Consider the following 15111-nt stretch of genomic DNA (forward strand, 5'->3'; position numbering starts at 1 on the left):
CCTTTTCCATGGCTTGTTTGGTATTTCTGATTAACGCAGATGTTTTATTTCTTTGTTGTTTAAAGTGATCATAACCTTGAATTTTTTTGTGGATTTCAGTTTTGCCCACTTTTTAGTCCACTCTGCTATGGCCTATTCGCATATTTATCTATATTTTCCTTTTATTTTTAATGACCAAAATACTTTCTGGGCAGAATTATTAATTGCTTTGTATATGTCTTGGCAGTTGCCATGTTTAGCCACTTCAGTTTCGTATTGATAGTTTTTAATTGATTCTTTTGCTGCCTTAAGCCTGTCTGTATTATACTTTATTAACGATTTTTACTTTCTTTGTTTTTTATTAGGTAGTAGTTTGACTTAATTTCAGAGCGCTTATGATCAGAATCAAATTCACCATTTCTTCCTGCGACCACATTTATAATATCCATTGTACTTTTTTACGAAATACCCACATGATCTAAGTGGAATTGCTCTAACATTGAGTTGGGAGAAATCCACGTCTTAGTTTTTCTTGGGAATTTCCTAAACAAGTTTAACATTCGTTGCAGGTAAGGGTTTCGACACAAGCTGGTTAGCCCCATATCATTTGCGTTGGTTCTTCTATGAGCTGGGTAACGTCCTACTACATTTCTAAATTTATTATCTCTGCCTATTTCAGCACTGAAGTCGCCTAGTAGTGATATGGTGTTGGACTTTGGAATTCTAGATATTTCAGTTACTAAAATATCCCACAATTCCTCAGTTTTCTGTGGATTTCTCCTGTTGTCTTCATTTATTGGTGCATTACAATTAAAAATTCGTGTAACATTTTTGCATTTAACTGATAGGGAAGATACTCTCTCTGGAGCGGATATAAATTCAGTAACATTTCCTATTATACTTTCGTGAACAAAGGAAACTTTACCCAGTAATGGCATCAGATTCATAATTTTGATCCTTGGTTTGTCTCTGAATATTCTATAGTTACAAGTATCTACTACATTTCATCTAGGTAACTTCTTTCTTGAACCGCTGAAATCTGAATTTTGTTTTTCTCTAAAAGTGTTTCTATTTCTTTTTCTTTACCAGTCTTACCACTTCTTTGATAATGATATTTTTTACAGAAAGGTTTCTACCACTGTTTCACCCTCACAAGGTTAATTTTCTAAAAATTCCGAAACATTTATTTCTTTATTTAAGACCGAGAGACCAAATACTAATTTTTGTAGGTCTAGCTCCATAATTGCTTTAATAGCAATACTTTTCGAAAAATACTTCGTCCCCGGTTTCACCTCCTTGGAGCTTAAATATCGAAAAAATCCCTTATTTCGAAAAATATCTTCCTAAACGACACCTGCAGTATAAAATTCACATCATCTATAAACTTCAAGTTTCCATCCTTAGCGGTTTGGGCTGGGCGATGATGAGTCAGTCAGTAAGTCAATCAGTCCGGTCACTGCATTTTATGTGTAGAGAAGATGGGCTGCATCGGCTTTGGCAGCCAACTCATTTTCTACTGCCCATGTTACATCTTAGGTAATTGCTGTGTCAGTAGATAGTAGGAGTAAACATCTCCTCAATGCACCTTCTAGAGATTTGCACACAGTCTCATCCATGCTCGAGTAAGTAAACTAGGCTACAGATAACGATAGGTTTGGAAACCAGTTTGGCTTATAAAAGATACGTGTGGGCACTCACCTACCTCCTCGGTGGTCGTCTGTTTCTTAGTAAGCTCATTCTATTGGTCTGACACCAACTGATTTTACTCGTGCGGAAATGCAAATGGTTTTGTGCACGGGACACTTGCTGAAACTTGACATGGTTTCACAGAATAACTTCTCGCTGCCTTTGATATTGTTCGACCAACACCGGGATTCTTCGAAAGCATCTGGTATGAAGCTATCACACTTTCAAGGAATATGGGTGATCTACTAGCAACTATAGTGATTCTAAATTTGTGCAAATTGACGTCAAACAAAACGCTACCCACTTGCACATATATTATTGCTAGCAAACGAACTCCAGATTATAATTTACTCACTCTTACGTATATCGAAGGCTTCCACTCTGTCTTTTGCGGACCACAATTTTCAAACCCGGGTTGATTAGTGTGCCCCTCACCATCATAATTGATAGGTTGCGTAATCGTACCAGGAACACCGTATATAACTTCAAATTCTTTACTTAAGTGCAAATGGAGGCCGTCAAATGCAGAAAGCAGAATTTCCGATTTTATATAATTTGAATTCATGAACAATTTTCTTTGCTACATGAATTTCGTAATAATATCACCAGAAGTGTGCGGACTGGCCTGAATTGACATCGGTCACCTCTGATTTTAGCATCAGTCACTACCCTATCCTAAACGCAGGCCATTCTTACTAAATCGCTCTAGATTTCAGGTGAGAGAAATTTTGATTCGCCATATCGAAATAAAACTCTTTCTGTGTTGGCTCTTGGCTCTGAGCACTATGGGACTTAACGGCTGTGGTCATCAGGCTCCTAAAACTACTTAAACCTAACTAACCTAAGGACATAGCACACATCTATGCCCGAGGCAGGATTCGAACCTGCGACCGTAGCGGTCGCGCGGTTCCAGGATGTAGCGCCTAGAACAGCTCGGCCACTCTGGCCGGCCCTTCTGTGTTAGTTCGTTAAGTAGCCTCATTTCTTATGTACCATATAACGGTATTAGAGTCTAGTAAGACACATAAATAACCAGGAATATCAGCTATGCAGTGGAATCTTCTAGAGAAAAGCTAATGTGACGCCAAATATAAGCTATGTCCCATGGATGCTATCATCATCTCTTTATAAACAGTTAGTGTAAATAATTCCCTCTAATTTATATGAAACAAAATATTAAATTGCCATTATCTGGTTCCAACTACTGCAACATTATATTACATTCGAATCTTACAATATGCAGAATGCGTTAGCTACCACGGTATGTACTTCCATAGAATAGAGAATGACAAATCACACACGCGAATATCGTTGTGTACGTAGTTATCGCAGAATTTTTGTATGTATTTGAGGAAGGTTTCGAATCCTAAGATTAATTTTCGATTGTAAATTTCAGTTTTATATTTATATGTGATTATATTCAGTAACTGTATCCAGAATTTTATGGACACGGCTGTTGAATAGAGATGTCCCCGAAGAGATTATCTATTTTTTAATATGGAGAGATACGTGCAGTCTACCAAGGAATGCAGACGTGGCAGATTCGTATCAACATCCCATTTCCAGTCGTCATCCTAAGCAGGAAAAGACTAATCGAAGCGTTAGTGCTTCGAGCTAAAAGAAGCTGTTACTAATAGCACTTGGAAAAGGAACTGAATTATTTGAGAGCAGACTTCTGCGTCTACATCGAGAACTACAGCCATACTCTACACCAGGGCTGCACAAGGTGCATGCACCGGTGCATCGCACAGTGCAGAGTGCAGAAGACGGCTGCGCTATGTTGCAGACCCCCCACTCCTCGGCTTTGCGCAACAGCGCTGCCTCTCACTCCCTTAGCTTGAGTCACTCGCGCCGCCTGTCTTGACCAGTTTCTGAGCTTTTACCCTGTTGTCTTCGTCATTGCCAAATACTAATGTACACTAGGTGGAGAGCTTAGTTTGGTGTACCGGTACAAAAGAGATTTGCATAATAACTGTAACGGTAACAATTTTAAATTTGGTTTCAACACAAATGTTTCTTCATATGTGCTCTTTTTTTTATTTTCAATTATGCTACTAAGATCTGGAACAAGAGATTGGGTGACAACAATTCTGAGAGAACTTTTTAAATTACAATTAGAAATGCTCGCACGCAATCTAGTTTTTGTACAAGACAAAACAGAAAAAAACCTTTCACATACACAAGTGGATCCAAACACAGAAATAATCTTTGCTGCTTCTCTGTGTAACTTGGAAAATTCTTCCTTCGGGAAATTCTGGTAGAATTGGAGCAAACCTTTTCTATTGTAAAACACATCCTTTCGGTGAACATCGCTTTGCAAATCCGTTAGTTCGAAATGTAAATCTGAAGGCGCACTTTCAATATCCACCGAAAAAGGTTTCACAAAAAAACCGAGAATTGGCTGCAGGTAGGTAATTTCCACGCATGCGGTTTTCCGTGTTTGTGCGGCCCTGCTCTACACTGTCAATTTCATGACCGAGGGTACTTCCTTATCAGGGCTTTTTCGCACCCCATTCACGTATGGAACGCGGGAAGATCGTTAAAAATAGCGCTGTGTGCGCTGTAATAAATTTCTAAGTGAAAGACACGAGCGAAGTTGTAGTAAATACCTACATTCATCATTTAAAGTTGGTCCTTGGAATTTTGTAAATAGGATTACTGGGAATAGCCTGCGTGTACCTTCAAGTGCCTGTCAGTTCGGTTCCTTCGGCAACCCCACGACACTCACCGATGTGTTCAACAAACTTATGACATTCCTGCTGCCCTTGTCTGTATAGTTCAATGTCACCTTGTCACCTTTTTGGTGCGGATCTCATGCTCATGAGCAATATTCTAGAAGAAGTGGCACATATGATTTATAAGCAGTGGCCTATATGTACCGTTTGCATTTCCCTAAAATTGTACCTGCGAACTGAAATTACCACCGGCTTCATTTACCTACGATTGAGCCTATGTGATCATTTCAGTTCTTGCATTTGACTGGCAAACCGCTTCCAGTAGTCTATGAGCCTCCATATAAAGTTTTTAAGCGATTTACGGATTAGTTCACTTGCGGTTGCCCACAGATTAAAAATATTTGCCATTTTATTTACCTGCATAGTATTTCACCAAGACACTGTGACGGTACATCACATAAATGGATATTTGGAGAAAGAGAAAGGAAGTTTTGCTATGAGACGTGTGAATTATAAATTATTTGAAGACTGTGTACGTGTGCGCGACGTATGACAAATAGTAAAGGACGTAAGTTACTATTATCAGAACAGAAATATCGATGTAATTAACAAAACGAAGTTTTTTTGGTATAATCTCTATGTAACATAGGCCATGAAGATCAGAGACAATGCTTTGATTGAACTAGCTCTCCTGCTTTGTTTCGTCTAGCGGTAGGCAGCCATTGTCTTGCTGTCTGATAATTAACGTAAGTTTTATCTGTATTTAAAAAAATATAATAGAAATTGTCATTAGAAAGTGTGTATTATTGACTTAGTTGTCACCTCTCATAATTGCAACCATTAATTATAATTAACAAATTTTTTACAGAACTTCGTGGTGCCGGGAGTTCATGTCCCCTAGCAGGATTTAGTCGGCCACTACGCTGACTGCATTATTTAATTAAAATATCGTGTCGTAATATTAAATTTAGATGCGAGAGACTTCTCACTTTTGATATTTCATTAATTTCAAAGTTAAAAAGAGTCAAAATAGATTTGGTTTATTAATATTTAGAATACTGAGTGAGTTCAGTATGTTTCATTTTGGCCGCCTAACGGCAGACGAGATTCTCTCCAGTTTTGCCTTGCAAATAATGAAAAGGAAATATTGAAAGCATTACATTCCGCAATATCTCAGTTAATCTTTATGTAATTTGGTACATAAATGACCAGTGGCCTCTGAGACTCATATTAATAATCACTGTTTGCGTAAGAATGCGCATATTTTCTTTTCTAAATCGCAGCGCTCACGCAAACTATTTATTAGAAGGCGGTGAGTCGCGCGCTGTGTTTAAAAAGTATTATATCGTGCGTACTTCGGGGCAGTCGATGTCCGTACGAGTGTTATCGCGGTATAAGTCAATTAAAAGTCTCATGCTAGCCCACAATATTTAAAGCCACCCCAACCAAAATCATAAAATATATAATTATAAAAATAAAAATATACACTTATACCGTGAAAATACATTGATCAGCTAAAACATTATGATCACTGACTACTATCGATGTACACCCGTCCATCGGATAGCAGACTCACCTGGCGAGGATTGGCATTAGTCAGACACATGCGCGGTACATGAGGTATCTGTGAGCGTGCTGTCCGTGTGTAGAAAGGGGAAGACGTGCGATCTATCTCACTTTCACCAAGAGCAGGGTTTGATGGCCCAGAGACTCGGCACGAGCGTTTCAGGAACTACACGACTTGTCACGAATTCAAGGAGTGCTGTGGTGTCTTCAACACATGGCGAAACCAAGGTGAAACCACATCCAGACGCCATGGGATTGGGTGCGACACCCCTCATTACAGATGTCGCACGACATTTAACATCAGACTTTAATGCAGGGCATAGTACAAGTGTTTCTGAACACACAGTGAACCGAATACTCCTAACGATGGGCCCCCAAAGCCTATGACTCATACATGTGCCAATGTTAACACCACGACATCGGCTACTACGACTGAAATGGGTACGTGACCATAGGCACTGGACGTTAGTGCAGTGACAGAGCGTTCCATGATGTAATGAACCCCGATATCTTCTTCATCATTCCGAAAGGAGAGCGCGAATCCCTCATCTTCGCAGGGAACAACTCCTTGATACCTCTAATGCGGAACGGAGACAAGCTGGTGGCTGCTCCATTATGCTCTGGGGAACATTCGCGTGCGAATCAATGTACCAATGGAGCTCGTACAAGGACCATGAAAGCCAACGAGTATCGTACACTGGTTGCAGACCACGTAAACTCTTTCTTGACGATCATGTTTCTGGACGCCAGTAGCATTTTTAACAAGATAATGCGCCGTGGCACAATGCCATGTGTGCGATGGAGTGGTTCGAGGAACATTATGGCGAGTTCCAATTAATGTGCCTTTCCACCAGTTCGACAGATCTGAACACGATCGATATGGGAAATGATGGAACGTGATGTCAGAGCTCATCATCTTTCTCTCCGGAATTTACGGGAATTAGGTGGCTTGCACGTGTAGATATGCTGCCAACTCTCTCTAGCGACCTACCAAGGCATCAGTGCGTCCATGTCACGACACACTGCAGCTGTTATCCGTGCCGAACGCGGACACACCGGCTGTTAGGTAGGTGGAAATAATGTTGTGGCTGATCAGTGTATTTGTGTAAGTGGACCAACTCCAGCTGTCAGGGTGCTACAGTGCTTAGTGAAATGAGTAGTTTTAAATTTATGAAGATCTAAATCAAGTTGAGAATCTTCACACCACTTTGAAATCTTACGAAGACCTGATTAAATATTTGTGCAGCTTTTTTCGGAGAGTATTTCGTTACAGAGAATTACATAATCTGTGAAAAATCTGAGGTTACTATTTGTATTGTCTGAAGGATATTAATATACATCATGAACAGCGCTGGCCTAACACACTTCCGTGCGGTCCATGTCAAATTACTTCTGCATCTGTCAATGCTCTTCATCCCAGGTACCACGTTGTGTACTCACTACGAAGAAATCCTCAGTCAAGTCCAAAAGTTTGGCGATCATAGTTTTGATCATAATGCGTAAGATTAACTGGCAGCTTGGATGACAAAAATTGAAAACACAGCAAAAAAGATTTAGAGCTACTGCGCGAAAACAAGTAAAAGAAACTGTTCGTATGTCCTTCCTAAAACAGTAACTGATCGCATCATTACCACAATAAGTAAAAAAAAGATTTTTATAAAATTGTGACAAAACTGAAAGTCGCATTAATTCTCTCTTCCTGCAAATATCTTGGTTTTTCCGTTTGTCGTAACAGCATGATGTGTGTCTACCGGTTCGGCTAGCTGTATATTAAAATAAACACAGTCGCGTCTCAAGGAACACAAGATCAACTGTGGACCTGGCATCAGAACGTAAACCGTAGGTTTATGTATTCACCCAACGCGTCAAGGGTACCGCATATGATTTACAAAAAGTACTGTTTAGTCCAGTTCTGGTCGCTATTGGGCTAGAACGTACGGAGGGTAGTCAAAATCGCAGAACGTGCAATTTAATTCAGCTGTTGTTAGCCCGAGGAAACAAATTGTGCTAACTCATTTGCCGAACGATTTCCAATACCGATTGTGTCTCTGCTCGACGATCCCCACACTTAACGGAAGACCTTATAACAGGTCAAGTATTGCGTAGAAATGAGTAAATAATTTGTTTGTTCGGCTATCTACAGCATTCAAATGTTGGAAATGTTCACTTTTCAAAGAAGAATCACCATATCTATTTATCTTGGAAGGCTAAATGATTGTGACGAATTGATAAAAGATCTGCAGAACATCGACAATTGATGCAGAGATTGAGAGTTGTTTCAGAAGATGCTGAAATGTAACATATCGCGTATAAACAGAAGAAGAAGTGTAATACTGTCTGATAAAACTATTGGCGATGAATCACTGGATGGAGTTACTACTGTAAATTACCCAAACGTAACCATCCAGAGAGACCTAAACTGGAATGACAATATAAACAAGTGAATTCTGAGAATTTAGTCACGGCCGCGAAGGGTAGCCGCGATGTCCGAGACGTCTTTCCACGGTTCGCGCGGCTTCCCCCGTCGGAGATTCGAGTCCTTCCTCAGGCATGGGTATATGTGTTGTCATTAGCGTAAGTTAAAGTTAGATTTAGTAGTGCGTAAGCCTATGGCCGATAACTCCAGCAGTTTTGTCCCATAGGAACTTACCACAAATCTCCAGTTCAACCACGTAAGACCGTTGCTTGAGTATTATTCATCTGTTTGAACCAATGACAGCTTGTATCAGTAAAACAAGTAGATATAATTCAACAAAGAGCGATGCATTTCGTCACGGAATCGTTCACTAAGCACTAGAGCATTGCGCGGAAGCTCAACAAACCCAGGTGAGAGGCGCTACAAGGGAAGCGTTGAGCGTCATGGCGAGGTTTCCTGCTGAAATTTCGAGTCTGTTCGGTCTAACAAGACCTTAACAATACGACAAAAAAAAACCCCAGAAGGTAGAACTCTATCGGCAATCATTCTTCCACTGCGTCATTCGTGAATGTATCTGGGAAAAGGGTGTTGGGGGGGGGAGGGGAGGGGGGGGGTAGAGGTCTAATGTAAAGATAATAATACTCGACTTACTCTCCGCCACACAACGTAATGTGGCATATGGATTACAGACGTTGATGTACCTTCGCGTCTATGGTCTACTTTCCTCTCAGTAGGAGAATAAACGTTCAGGGAACAATGGGCCGAATTAATAGGATTTCATATACAGGTAAACATATGCCTCAATTGACTGTACTATGTGTGTGTCATTCAGAAGAAACGAGTCAGACGCTGTAAATTAAAATTTGTGGTTTCTAACAACAGCACTCAGGGAACTAAACTCTGCACTAGTGGGACATGGCTGCACATCCTCGTAACGACACAACTAGAGGGCGTGCTGAACGTCTGCTGCAATCAGTAGCGCTGAAAAATGGAAGAATGGAGGCATCGAAGGGAGCGAAATGGGGTTTAAATAATTTCATTACAGCAGAATGAGTGGGAAGAACGGATATTTATTGAAGAATAATATAAGCGTTCAGTGATCCCCGACTGATGCTCAGTCCGACCTGTGTGGCGATGGTTGCACTATGGTGTACTGTAGCAATTCTAGATTACTTCATTAGCAAGTCGAACAGTCACTACAACACACAAATTATTAGTAATTTATTAACACTTGGACGTGGCAAATGGCTCTAATGGCTCTAAGCACTATGGAACTTAACTGCTGAGGTCATCAGTCCCCTAGAACTAAGAACTACTTAAACCTAACTAACCTAAGGACATCACACACTTCCATGCCCGAGGCAGGATTCGAACCTGTGACAGTAGCGTCGCGCGGTTCCAGACTGTAGCGTCTAGAACCGCTCGGCCACATACGCCGGCGACGTGGCAAATACGTATCACTTGAAACAACTGTTGTCCTCAGAGACGACATGTGTCTGATACTGTCGTCGACACTTAGAACATTCAGCACTTCGTGCATTGCAGAAGAATAGTTCCACATGACAATACAGCTGACTATAACTCGATATAACTGTTCTGCTAGCATGTAGCTGCATCTGTGCTAAGACGATACTGTCGTCGTAAGCGATGATTACAAATAGTCGCTAGAGACAGGGCAGAGAGGCACTGCGCTCGGTTATAAATAACTTTTCGGCCGTGGTTGCGTAGTGAAACACATGGGGGACGTGTCTACACCAATTTGTCCGATTCTTTGAAGCGTCTGACAGCGACCTTCTTTACTTGTGACGTCGTCGAGATACAAACTTTTGCATGCGACCTCGCTCTTGCTGTGGCAACACAGCCATCGTAACTCGCCTGTCTTAGATAATGAAGGCACCCACCTGCTGCACATTGCTATGTAATGCCGTGTCGTGTTCCAGGTCATGCATTATCGGCAAAGAACGTCCGTCCTTCCTTGAGCCGCTCCTGTCTCACCATATTCCTTGCGGCGCACATGAGGTGCTCTTCGCACTAATTGTAAATTTGTGGTAAGATCTTATAGGACCAATCTGATTAGGTCATCGGTCCCTAAGCTTACACACCACTTAATCTAACTTAAACTAACCTACTCTAAGGAAAACACACACACCCATGCCGGAGGGAGAACTCTAACCTCCGACGGGGGAAGCCGCGCGGACCGCGACAAGGCCTCCCAGATCGCGCGGCTACCCCGCGGGGTGCTCTTCGCACAGTTGCGCCATTATTTGACGAATTTCCGTTCCCCACCCTCTTTCCGCTGGAAGGAAACGCACTACAACTCTTGGTTCTAGTTTTAAAGCCTCCATTTCCGAGCCTGCATCGGCTTGTACCGATTAATAACAGTGCACCCGAGACATCGCTACTCCGTCACTTGCTGATGGAATGTGCTGTGTGCCGACAGCGGGCACACCTAGATCTGGACGAGGAAACTTAATGTTGAGCGTACCTGCGCGAATCTATCCGTCTTGTTTGGCATGCTTTGTAGTGGTGGCTGACTCTCAGTTGTGGAGCAGTAGCTTCTTTTTGTACGGACTGTAGTGTGTGCATGCTCCATGCGAAATTTTGTGATGGTTATGGTGAATCGGTGTGGCATTTAGCAGTTATCATTACCTGTGTGTGGCGCACGTCCCATCGACGACAGTCTACATGCTAATGGGACTCAAGTCGGTGGCTTACGAGGTCCGGAGGTGCTGGTCGTGCTGCTTCGCGACTGACTAAGAGCAGCTATTTTTATGAAACCCTTTATAAGGATATAAGTAATATGTATCTCTAGTGAATCTGGCGAGCTTCAACTTGTTAAATTTCAGCTACAGACCAATGAATGCTTGTTGCTACCTTTTCGGAAAGAAAAAGAAAAAAGAAACGACGGTGCCTATTATGTTCGTGTTTCCTTATAAGGTAATAATCTTATTTTATGCAAACTGTTGTCAGGTCTTCTTCTGCAAAATTTTTGACTATCGTCTAAGGTCGGTTTCTAAATATTTAACTTTCAATACGCATAACGATTTTCATGGTTAACTGTATGTAGGATTTACTTAGGCTGTAATTACTTTCGGCACGAATTTCGTTTCATTTCCACTGATAATCTACGTTGTTATCACTTTTGTGTAATCATCTGTATTCTTATGTTGCCGCAAATAAAGCTACTAGTGTGATCTTTCGTAACTGAACTAGTAGAAGCTGGCTGTGAATGAACTGTCAAGTATTGCTCGGACTGCTTACTACCGAGGTGCTTTTGAAATGGTTTCTTTATGTTTGTTAATTTTGAAGTTCGTGAAGGTGTATTCTTTTTTATTGATACGAATGATAGTTTCTTAAATTGTGCTAAGTTTTCTTTTCCATACATCTTGGAACTGATTTTTTTTTTTTTTTATTATATGGCCAGACCTTCACGCTGACTGCTGCATGCATTGTTAATATTTTAGTTTTTAGCACTGGATGGTCGACGCACGCACGTGCACGCTCTTTTGTCACGTGGGTGTTCGTCCGCGTCCCTCTATCTGTGAGTTTGTGGCGTCAACGCTGTTACAGGGCCGACGCCTTCTTCCATAGGCCAGGGCCCTTGCGATCACTTTAGTGGTTCACATTTTATAGCTTCCGCCTCCCTTCCACTGATGGCTCTAATAAACGTGTGAAATGCCGAACAATACTTTAAATTGTAACAACAGAAAACAAAATTTTCTGTCTTTATTCTCTTGCAGTTAATGCTGTGTACTGAAATAATGAAAAAGAATTCAGTCAGCCACGAAAGTACTACGAAGGCGACAGGCGAATCCCTTTACCGCTTGAAGCCCCAGGCTTAGGTTCATCGTTCGGTAGAGCTGTGGTAAAGTCGGCAGGTCCACCTGGCGCTGACCTGAGACGGCCGTTGCCCTGGTCTATTGTCTGCAGCGACTCAAAGGCGATCCCAGGCTGCCCTCCATAATTCACACAGCTTGTTCTTCGCAAACTATCAATTATTGCTTCTGATACTTTAGACTAGCGGTCTTACCGTATCAGTGGAGAATTATTTTAAGGCAGCTTAACGAAACAATGGCGCTTTTACTATCGATGTTTTATGGTGACTCTTGACGTTTTCCATTCGGCTAAGGCTTTCTCTCTCAAACCACTGTACAAATACCTTATAGAAAGTAACTCTTGAGCAATGTCAGACAAATTCCAGTAAAAAACTTCAACTAGTGTTGCAGTCACAGAAAGGAAAACTGTAATATCCCATCTTCATCGAATCTTTGTTTCACAAACTATGAATAATGAAATCTGACATATGGCATTCTCAGAATCTGTCTCGGACAAAGAAGCAAATGAGAAGTAGATTTTAAAATCATGATCGAGGACTCTTTCAGAGATCTACATGTACATCTACGTGATTACTCTGCTATTCCATGGCAGAGGGTTCAGTGAACCACCTTCAAGCTGTCTCTCTACAGTTTCACTCTCGAACGGCGCGCGGAAAAAACGAGCACTTAAATTTTTCTGTGCGAGCCCTCATTTCTCTTATCTTATCGTGAAGATCATTTCTCCCTATGTAGGTGGGTGCCAACACAATGTTTTCGCAATCGGAGGAGAAAACGTCATTGAAATTTCATGAGAAGACCCCTTCGCAACAAAAAACGCCTTTGTTTTAATGATTGCCATTCCAGTTCACGTATCATGTCTGTGATACAACTCCCCTATATCGCGGTAATACAAAACGAGCTTTCCTTCTTTGAACTTTTTCAATACCATTTGTCAGTCCCATGATACTGATCCCACACCGCACACCACTACTCCAGAATAGAGTGGACAAGTGTAGTGTAAGCAGTCTTTTTTTAGCAGATCTGTTGCACCTTCTAAGTGTTCTGACAATGAATCGCAGTCTTTGGTTTGTTCTACCCACAATATTATCTGTGTGATCGTTCCAATGTAAGTTATTTGTAATTTTCACTAAGTGTTTAGTTGAATTTACAGCCTTCAGATTTGTGTGACTTGTTGTGTAATCGAAATTTAACGGATTTCTTTTAGTACTCACGTGAATTACTTCACTCGCTTCTTTATTCAGGGCCAATCGCCACATTTCGCACCACACAGATATCGTATCTAAATCGTTTTGCAGTTCAATTAGGTCACCTGATGACTTTTTGAGACGGTAAATGACAGCATCATAGGCAAATAATCTAAGAGGACTGCTCATATTGGCTCCTATGTCGTTAATATAGATCAGGAACAACAGAAGGCCTATAACAGTTCCTTGGGGTATGCCGGATATTACTTCTGTTTTACTCGATGCCTTTCCGTCTATTACTACGAACTGTGACCTTTCTCACAGGAAATCAAGAATCCAGTCGCACAACTGAGGCGATATTCCATAGGCACACAGTTTGGTTAGAAGACGCTTGTGAGGAACGATGTGGAAAACCTTCTGAAAATCTAAAAATATGGAGTCATTCTGACATCCCCCTTATTACTTAATGAGAATAAAGTGCAAGTTGTTTTCCGCAAGAACGATATTTTCTTAATCCGTGCTATGTGTCAGTACGTCATTTTCTTCGAGGTACTTCATGATGTTAGAATGCAGTATATGTTCCAAAACACTACTGCAAATCGACGTTAGTGATGTGGGCCTGTAATTCAGCGGATTACTTCTATTTCCCTTTTTGGGTATTTGTGTGACCTGACGAATTTTCCAGTCTTTAGGTAAGGATCTTTCTGTGAGCGAGCGGTTGTGTATAACTGGTAATATGGAGCTATTGCATCTGCATACTCTGAAAGGAACCAGTCTGGTATACCATCTGGACCGGAAGCCTTGCTTTTATTAAGTGATTTAAGCTGCTTTGCTGCTCCGAGAATATTTACTATGTTTCTCATCTTCGTATTTCTTCTTGATTGGAATTCGAGAATATTTACTTCGTCTTCTTTGGTGAAGGAATTTCGGAGAAGCGTGTTTAATAACTCTGTTTTGGGTGCACTGTCATCAGTGACTTCACCGTCGTTATCGCACAGTGTAGGTATTGATTTCGTCTTGCCACTGATGTGCTTTATGTACGACCAGAATCTCTTTGGGTCTTCTGCCAGATTACGAAACAGAGTTCCGTTGCGGAAATTATTGAAAGCATCTCACATTGAAGCATGCGCTGTATTTCGAACTTCTGCAAAACTTTACCAATCTTGGAGATTTTACGTTCTTTTAAATTTGGCATGCCTGTTTTCGTTGCTTCTGCAACAGCGATCTGACCCGTTTTGTGTATCATGTGGGATCAGTACCATCACTTATTAATTTATGTGGTATACATCTCTCAATTGCTGTCGGTAACATCTCTTTGAAAACATTCCACAACTTTTCTACAATTGCATGATCAGATCGGAATGACTGAAGACTGTCTCTTAAAAATGCGTTAAGAACATTTTTATCAGCTTCTTTAAATGTATGTACTTTGCGTTTTTTTTTATGGTTGTCGGTGTTACGGTTTTCAGCCTAGCAGCAACTGCGTTGTGTACGCTAATCCCTAGTATTCATCATGATACTCCCTATTTGTACTGGATTATTTGTTGCTAAGAGGTCAAGTATGCTTTCGCACCGATTTACGCTTCGAGTAGGCTCATGAACTAATTGTTCAAAATAATTTTCTGAAAACGCATTCAGTATAATTTCGGATGACATTTTATGCCTGCCGCCGTTTTAAACTTATAATTTTTCCAGCAAATCGACGGTAGACTGAAGTCGTCACCGACTATAATTGTATGAGAGTGGTACGTATTAGAAATGAGACTCGT

This window comes from Schistocerca americana, chromosome 3 (genome assembly GCF_021461395.2).
Source record: "Schistocerca americana isolate TAMUIC-IGC-003095 chromosome 3, iqSchAmer2.1, whole genome shotgun sequence".
In the NCBI taxonomy this organism is placed as follows: domain Eukaryota; kingdom Metazoa; phylum Arthropoda; class Insecta; order Orthoptera; family Acrididae; genus Schistocerca; species Schistocerca americana.